Source organism: Felis catus, chromosome B1 (genome assembly GCF_018350175.1).
Source record: "Felis catus isolate Fca126 chromosome B1, F.catus_Fca126_mat1.0, whole genome shotgun sequence".
NCBI classification, from domain to species: domain Eukaryota; kingdom Metazoa; phylum Chordata; class Mammalia; order Carnivora; family Felidae; genus Felis; species Felis catus.
The window spans coordinates 7,276,585-7,282,584 of NC_058371.1; positions in this window are offsets into that span (position 1 = coordinate 7,276,585).

Here is a 6,000-nt window from a genome sequence, read left to right on the forward strand (position 1 = left end):
TGACCCTTTCATCTCCAGCTTAGAAGACAGAGAAAGGGAGCCGTGAGCCAAGGAAAGTGGGTGACCTCCAGAAGGTGGAAAAGGTAAGGAAATGGATATTGCTCCAGAAGAAATGCAGCCCTGGTGATGTCTTGATTGTAGCCCAGGAGAACTCACGTTGGGCTTCTAACCTACAGAGAACTCTTAGACAATAGATTCATGTTGCTGTTAAGCCACTAAATTTGTGGCAATCTGTTGTGCCAACCATAGAAAACCAACACAAATATGAAACGACCAGCTCTGCTGTATTACGGTGGACCCGAGAGATGGGGAGACTCGATCCCGTTTGTCCAAGTCTTTCAGTGAACATTCATTTTCTGACTGGGGCTGGCAGATAAAATACAGGATGTCCAATGAAATATAAATGTCAATTATACAATGAATATACTGTTTTGATATAAGAATGGGCAATATTTGGTACATGCCTATATGAAAAATTATCCATCCTATCTGACGTTCAAATTTAACTGGGTGTCCTGTATTTTTATTTGCTAAATCTGGCCACCTTATTTCTAATCCAGATACGGGGGAAATTCCAGGAGTTACCGCTGGTCATCAGAACTGCTCCCTGCCAACCATGCTGAAACCCACTCCTTTTCAAAAAAAAGTTTTTTTAATGTTTATTTATTTTTGAGAGAGAGAGAGAGAGAGAGAGAGAGAGAGAGAGAGAGAGAAAGTGAGCATGAGTGGGGATGGAGCAGAGAGAGAGAGACACACACACACACAGAATCCGAAGCAGACTCTAGGCTCTGAGCTGTCAGCACAGAGCCCGATCTCAGCCCATGAACCCTGAGATCATGACCCAAGCCAAAGTCGGACACTTAACCGACTGAGCCACCCAGGCGCCCCTGAAACCCACTTCTTAAGCATTCTCCCCCTATATTTTGGGTCTAAGTTATCATGCACTGCCTGTCTTTCTCTAGGATAATAGGGTTGCCTGGTGTCCATCTCTAGACATGGTATTATTGTCACGAATTGCAGATAAAGGTCAGCAGATTTTTGCTAAATGTGATAGTCCTATAATCATCCGGAGTTTCATGTGCATTGTCCTCCTTGGATTTCACCCAAGTGTAATTTCTCCTCTGCCAAAATGCCGTGGTGACTATCCAAGCACTACTTAGAGAGCGATATTCAGGCTCTGACCCTGGGCGTAAATGTATTCTCTCTGCTTGTTTTAAATAATCTCATTTCCACAGCAGCTGTTGATTCTGCTTTGCTGAACTGTTCAGTAGATTGTGCAGGAATGCCATTAAATGTGAACAAATTAGCAGGCCTTCTCCCACAGCACTTTCATCCAGCTGTTAACTTACATTTTGAAAATCATGACTCACGCATAACTGTACATTTAGCAATCTAACATTTTCCAAAAGAATTACATAGCTCCTTTCAATGGGTTCTTACATTGCCGATGAACAGGTAAGAGCAGAGCATCTGTCTCTAGGTCGGAAAGTATATTGTGGTGCAGCTTCTATTCTCATAGTATTGCAGCTGCTGGTTGGAATAACTTGTTCCTCATTCAGCAGGGTAAGGTGAGGGAGGTGGGATGTTAATTCTAAACAAGATTTAGGGGTATGATTGTAAATTTATGTGAAACCAACATCTTTCCACTAATATACTTGGGTTTCACTCCACGAATTGTGTTTTTTTTTAATGATAGAAGATTTTCAATATAAATCCTTGTTATTTGTAACAAAATTATTTTTTAAAGATTCACGTTCCCAACCATGAATAATGTCCGTTCTAGTCATTGAAGTTTTGAATGATACCAGTTTTGTTGCCTTTTTAGAGATTTGGGAAAGAATATACACAAATCTGGACAAAATTTTCATTCGGCACATGTACAATGTTTCACTGTATCGCCCAAGTAAGAGGTACCATTACACGGTACAATTATAATCCTCGCTGTCTTTTCCTTTTGGATAAATGGCAAATCGCGGAAGTTCGGATACTCTGGTAAAAGATAAAGCTCTTGAAAATGTAGAACCTCTTCAAAGTTATTTTACTTTGAAATACAGGTAAAGAAACCAAGACCCCGAGAAGATAAAGATCTTGCCTAAGGACTTAAGGCGGGTGATAAAATACAAAATCAAAATGGAAACAATGCAGGTTGTCCCGCAAGAGCAGAATCATAAAAGGTGGAGAAATGAGGGTAGAAACGGCAATACCATCAGGATAATGTTATTGTGACTGATCCTAGCCATGGATTCCTGCCCGGGTTCTTCATAAAGAGAACACCATGCCATGTACAAGCAAAAACATCCTACAGACTCCAGACAAGAACCTGATCCAAAACCCAGATCTCCTGACTTTCTACCATACTGTGTAGAGATGTTGGCTTCCCATTCTTCCCGGCACGAGTGAACTGTAGATTCCCTATGACATCTTCATTTTCTTCTACCCTTCAGTGGGCTGGAAGGCCAAGTCTCTCTGATTATAACTCAAGGTAACTTTATTATCTGTGGGTTGTTTTTTTAATTAAATGTTCATCTAGACTAAGAGCTCCAGAGGGATGAGTTCCAAGTATACAGTATAATTAGAGGTTAATTGTTTCTGATGAATGAATTAAAGAATACTGTCCTAAGGGCGCCTGGGTAGCTCAGTCAGTTAAGGGTCCAACTCTTGATTTCTGCTCAAGTCACGATCTCATAGTTCCCGAGTCTGAGCCCCTTATCCGGTTCCATGTTGACAGTGCAGAGCCTGCTTGGGATTCTGTCTCTCTCCCTCTCTCTCTGACCCTCCCCTGTGGGCAAGCACACTCTCTCTCTCTTTCAAAATAAATAAATAAACTTAAAAAAAAAAAAAAGAATACTGCCCCAGCTTTAGTATATAGACAGAAAGATCTATGCTGTCAGGCCAATCTCAATTTTGTACATGGATACTTATGAAAAGCCACTGCTATTTGGCAAATGTACTCATGAGGTTCTGGTAAGTATTAAATTTTTCGGGAAAAGGGAAGCTGTGTTAATAGCAGCTTGTAAACTTCTATGAGGCCACTTTCTCTGGCTTCCTCGACGCTGCTCAGAACGGGTCCTGAACACTGCACCAACAGCCTGAATATCTACATGCCATATACCCCAGTAGGAATTGGGTACGGCAGGAAGTACTTCGTTACAAAATGTAAATAAAGTGCTTCTTTATTTTTATCATCAGTAAGCAATTTTGAATACAAACGTTAAATACTTAAAAAGACACGGTTTCTTCCAGGTCCAATTTACTAGCTGAAATACAAAAAATCAGTGTCTCCCATGAGGCAGAGTTTTCCTTTGCTGTTTCGTGGAGTTTTTCTGGCTCTGCTTTGTACCAAGGAGAACTCTGTTAATTTACATTCTTTATACACGGAGTAAAAAGCAATAGTGTTCATGGTCACTGTGAAGTACGAAGCTTCATAGACTAAATTTTACATTCCTTTTTTTAAGTTTCTTTCTTTCTTTATTTTGTGATAGAGAAGGGGGGGGGGTGTAGAGAGAGAGGGAGGGAGAGAATCCCAAGCAGGCTCCGCACTGTCAGCACAGAGCCCAGCATGGGACTCGAACCCATGCCATGAGATCATGACCTGGGCCAAAATCAAGAGTCAGATACTTAACTGACTGAGCCACCCAGGTACCCTTAAATTTTATACTCTTAAGAACACCCCTTGTATTCCTCATATTAGAAGGTAGGTGATTTATTTTAATATCTATAGTCTTTTATCATTTTTTTCATTTGGATAAACTTCAAATATCCACAAAAGTAGAGGGAACAGGACCATGAAATCCCACATATCCATCATCGCCTGACAACCCCCAGCCACTGTCAGCCACTGTTATCTCAGCTATGATTCCTTTTCCCCGACACAACTATTGTGAAGCAGGTATCAGAGATCACATTATTGGTAAAAATTTCAGTATGTATTTCTAAAAGGCAAGAACCCTTTGGTTAAGCCCCACTGCCATTCTGTCATCACATTACGACACCTAGCAGCAACCCTTCCCACCACCACACGGCCTCGGAAATGATTTTTACTGGTTCTTTGTTCAGGGCTTTGGACAAACGTTTTCTACCAGCCAGTTTGGTTCCAGGTGACGTGTGGCACATTGGGACATTTTATTAATTCGTTCATGGCGATTATGCATTCGGTGCCCAATATATGTTGGGGAGAGTTGGGGGTCCTTGGGACACGTGAGTAAGTAAAACAGACACAGCCCCTGCCTTGTTTGAGCTCGTACTGTAGGAGGATGAGACAGGACATAATTAATAAGAATAATGAAGGTGAACACGCACATTTGATAAAAGGTGCCAAGCGCTTTGGGGGGGGGGAGAAAAGACAACAGCTGGGTAAGAGTTATTTGGAAATCCTGGGCAGGGTCACGGTTTTAAAAAGGGAATTGGGAGGAGGCCTGACTGGGCAGGTGTTCTGTGAGCAAGGCTGTAAAGGCGAGAAGAGAATTAACCACGCAAGTATCCAGAGGACAAGTGTCTCAATCAGAAGCTGCTGACTGAAGTCTCTAGGACGGTATAAGCCTGGCATGTTCCGGAAACAACAAGAAGGCCCCCAAATGTAATATTACTTCATTAAAATAAGTGAAGACCCGAGTAAAAGAAAGTAGCTGCAAGAAAGCATAAAGAGAACAAACACAACACTCCGCTCCATGACCGTGATGAGCTCTACGTAGGAAATGGCCCTGATTTGACCACAACAGCTCCCCCATGCTCCTCAGGTGGTTGTATGTCCCCAAACAGAGAGATCCCACAACAAGGACTTCATGTGCACAGGGCAAGATAGATAATCACAAGAGAGATAATCACGAAGGTCACAGATAATCACGAGGGCCCCATTCCCTGTCCCACAGGTGGGTTAGGCATGGAATGGCGGCCAATGAGTCCAACCGATGAGACCTGCGTGGAAGCACGGTAAGGGCTTCCCTTAATGGTTTCCTCCAATGATAAAAGGACACATGGAATGAGAAGCATTCTGATCATATCCCTTCCAATGGACATATCGAAATGGTGACACTCCCACACGCTGCTGGCAGAGGTATTAATTACTTCAATTTTGCCAGAAGAACGCGGCTGATCATTTTCATCATGATGCTATCATACTTAGAGCTAAATTTTATCTCTTACGATATATCAGGCACTGTGCAACGTGTCTTACAACGTCTCGTTTATTCGTTAAAACAACCCTACGAATTAGATATTATTTTCTTGAGAACTGAGGAAAATAAGCCTTAAGGTAGTTAAATGCTTCTCTCAGTTTCGCGTAGGCAGTACACTAGAAGAGGTTGTGAAATTCACAATGAAATTATTCTAAGGAAGTGATAAAGATAGACATAAAGGTACACACACAAAGATATGTGCCAATTGTTTGGTATAATGTGAAATTTTGAGAGAGAGAACATACAAATCCCCACAGCACTGAGGAACCGTTTAACTAAGGTACATCTGAATGTAACTAAGGCTACATCTGAATAGAGGGCTGGGTCAGGCTTGGAGAAAAGATACGAGAGCAACATTATATTCAGGAAAAGATTCTTTTTTTTCTTTTTTTCTTCTCCTTCCCTTCCTCCCTCCCTTCCTTCCTTCCCTTCCTTCCTTCTTCCTTTCCTCCTTCCCTCCTTCCTCCTTTCCATCCTTCCTCCTTTCTTTCCTTCCTCCTTTCCTTCCTTCCTTCCTTCCTTCCTTCCTTCCTTCCTTCCTTCCCTCCCTCCTTCCTCCTTTACTTCCTTCCTCCTTTCCTCCCTCCTTTCCTTCCTTCCTTCCTTCCTTCCCTCCCTCCTTCCTCCTTTACTTCCTTCCTCCTTTCCTCCCTCCTTTCCTTCCTTCCTTCCTTCCTTCCTTCCTTCCTTCCTTCCTTCCCTCCTTCCTCCTTTACTTCCTTCCTCCTTTCCTCCCTCCTTTCCTTCCTTCCTTCCTTCCTTCCTTCCTTCCTTCCTTCCTTCCTTCCTTCCTCCTTTCCTTCCTTCCTTCCTTCCTACAACAGTG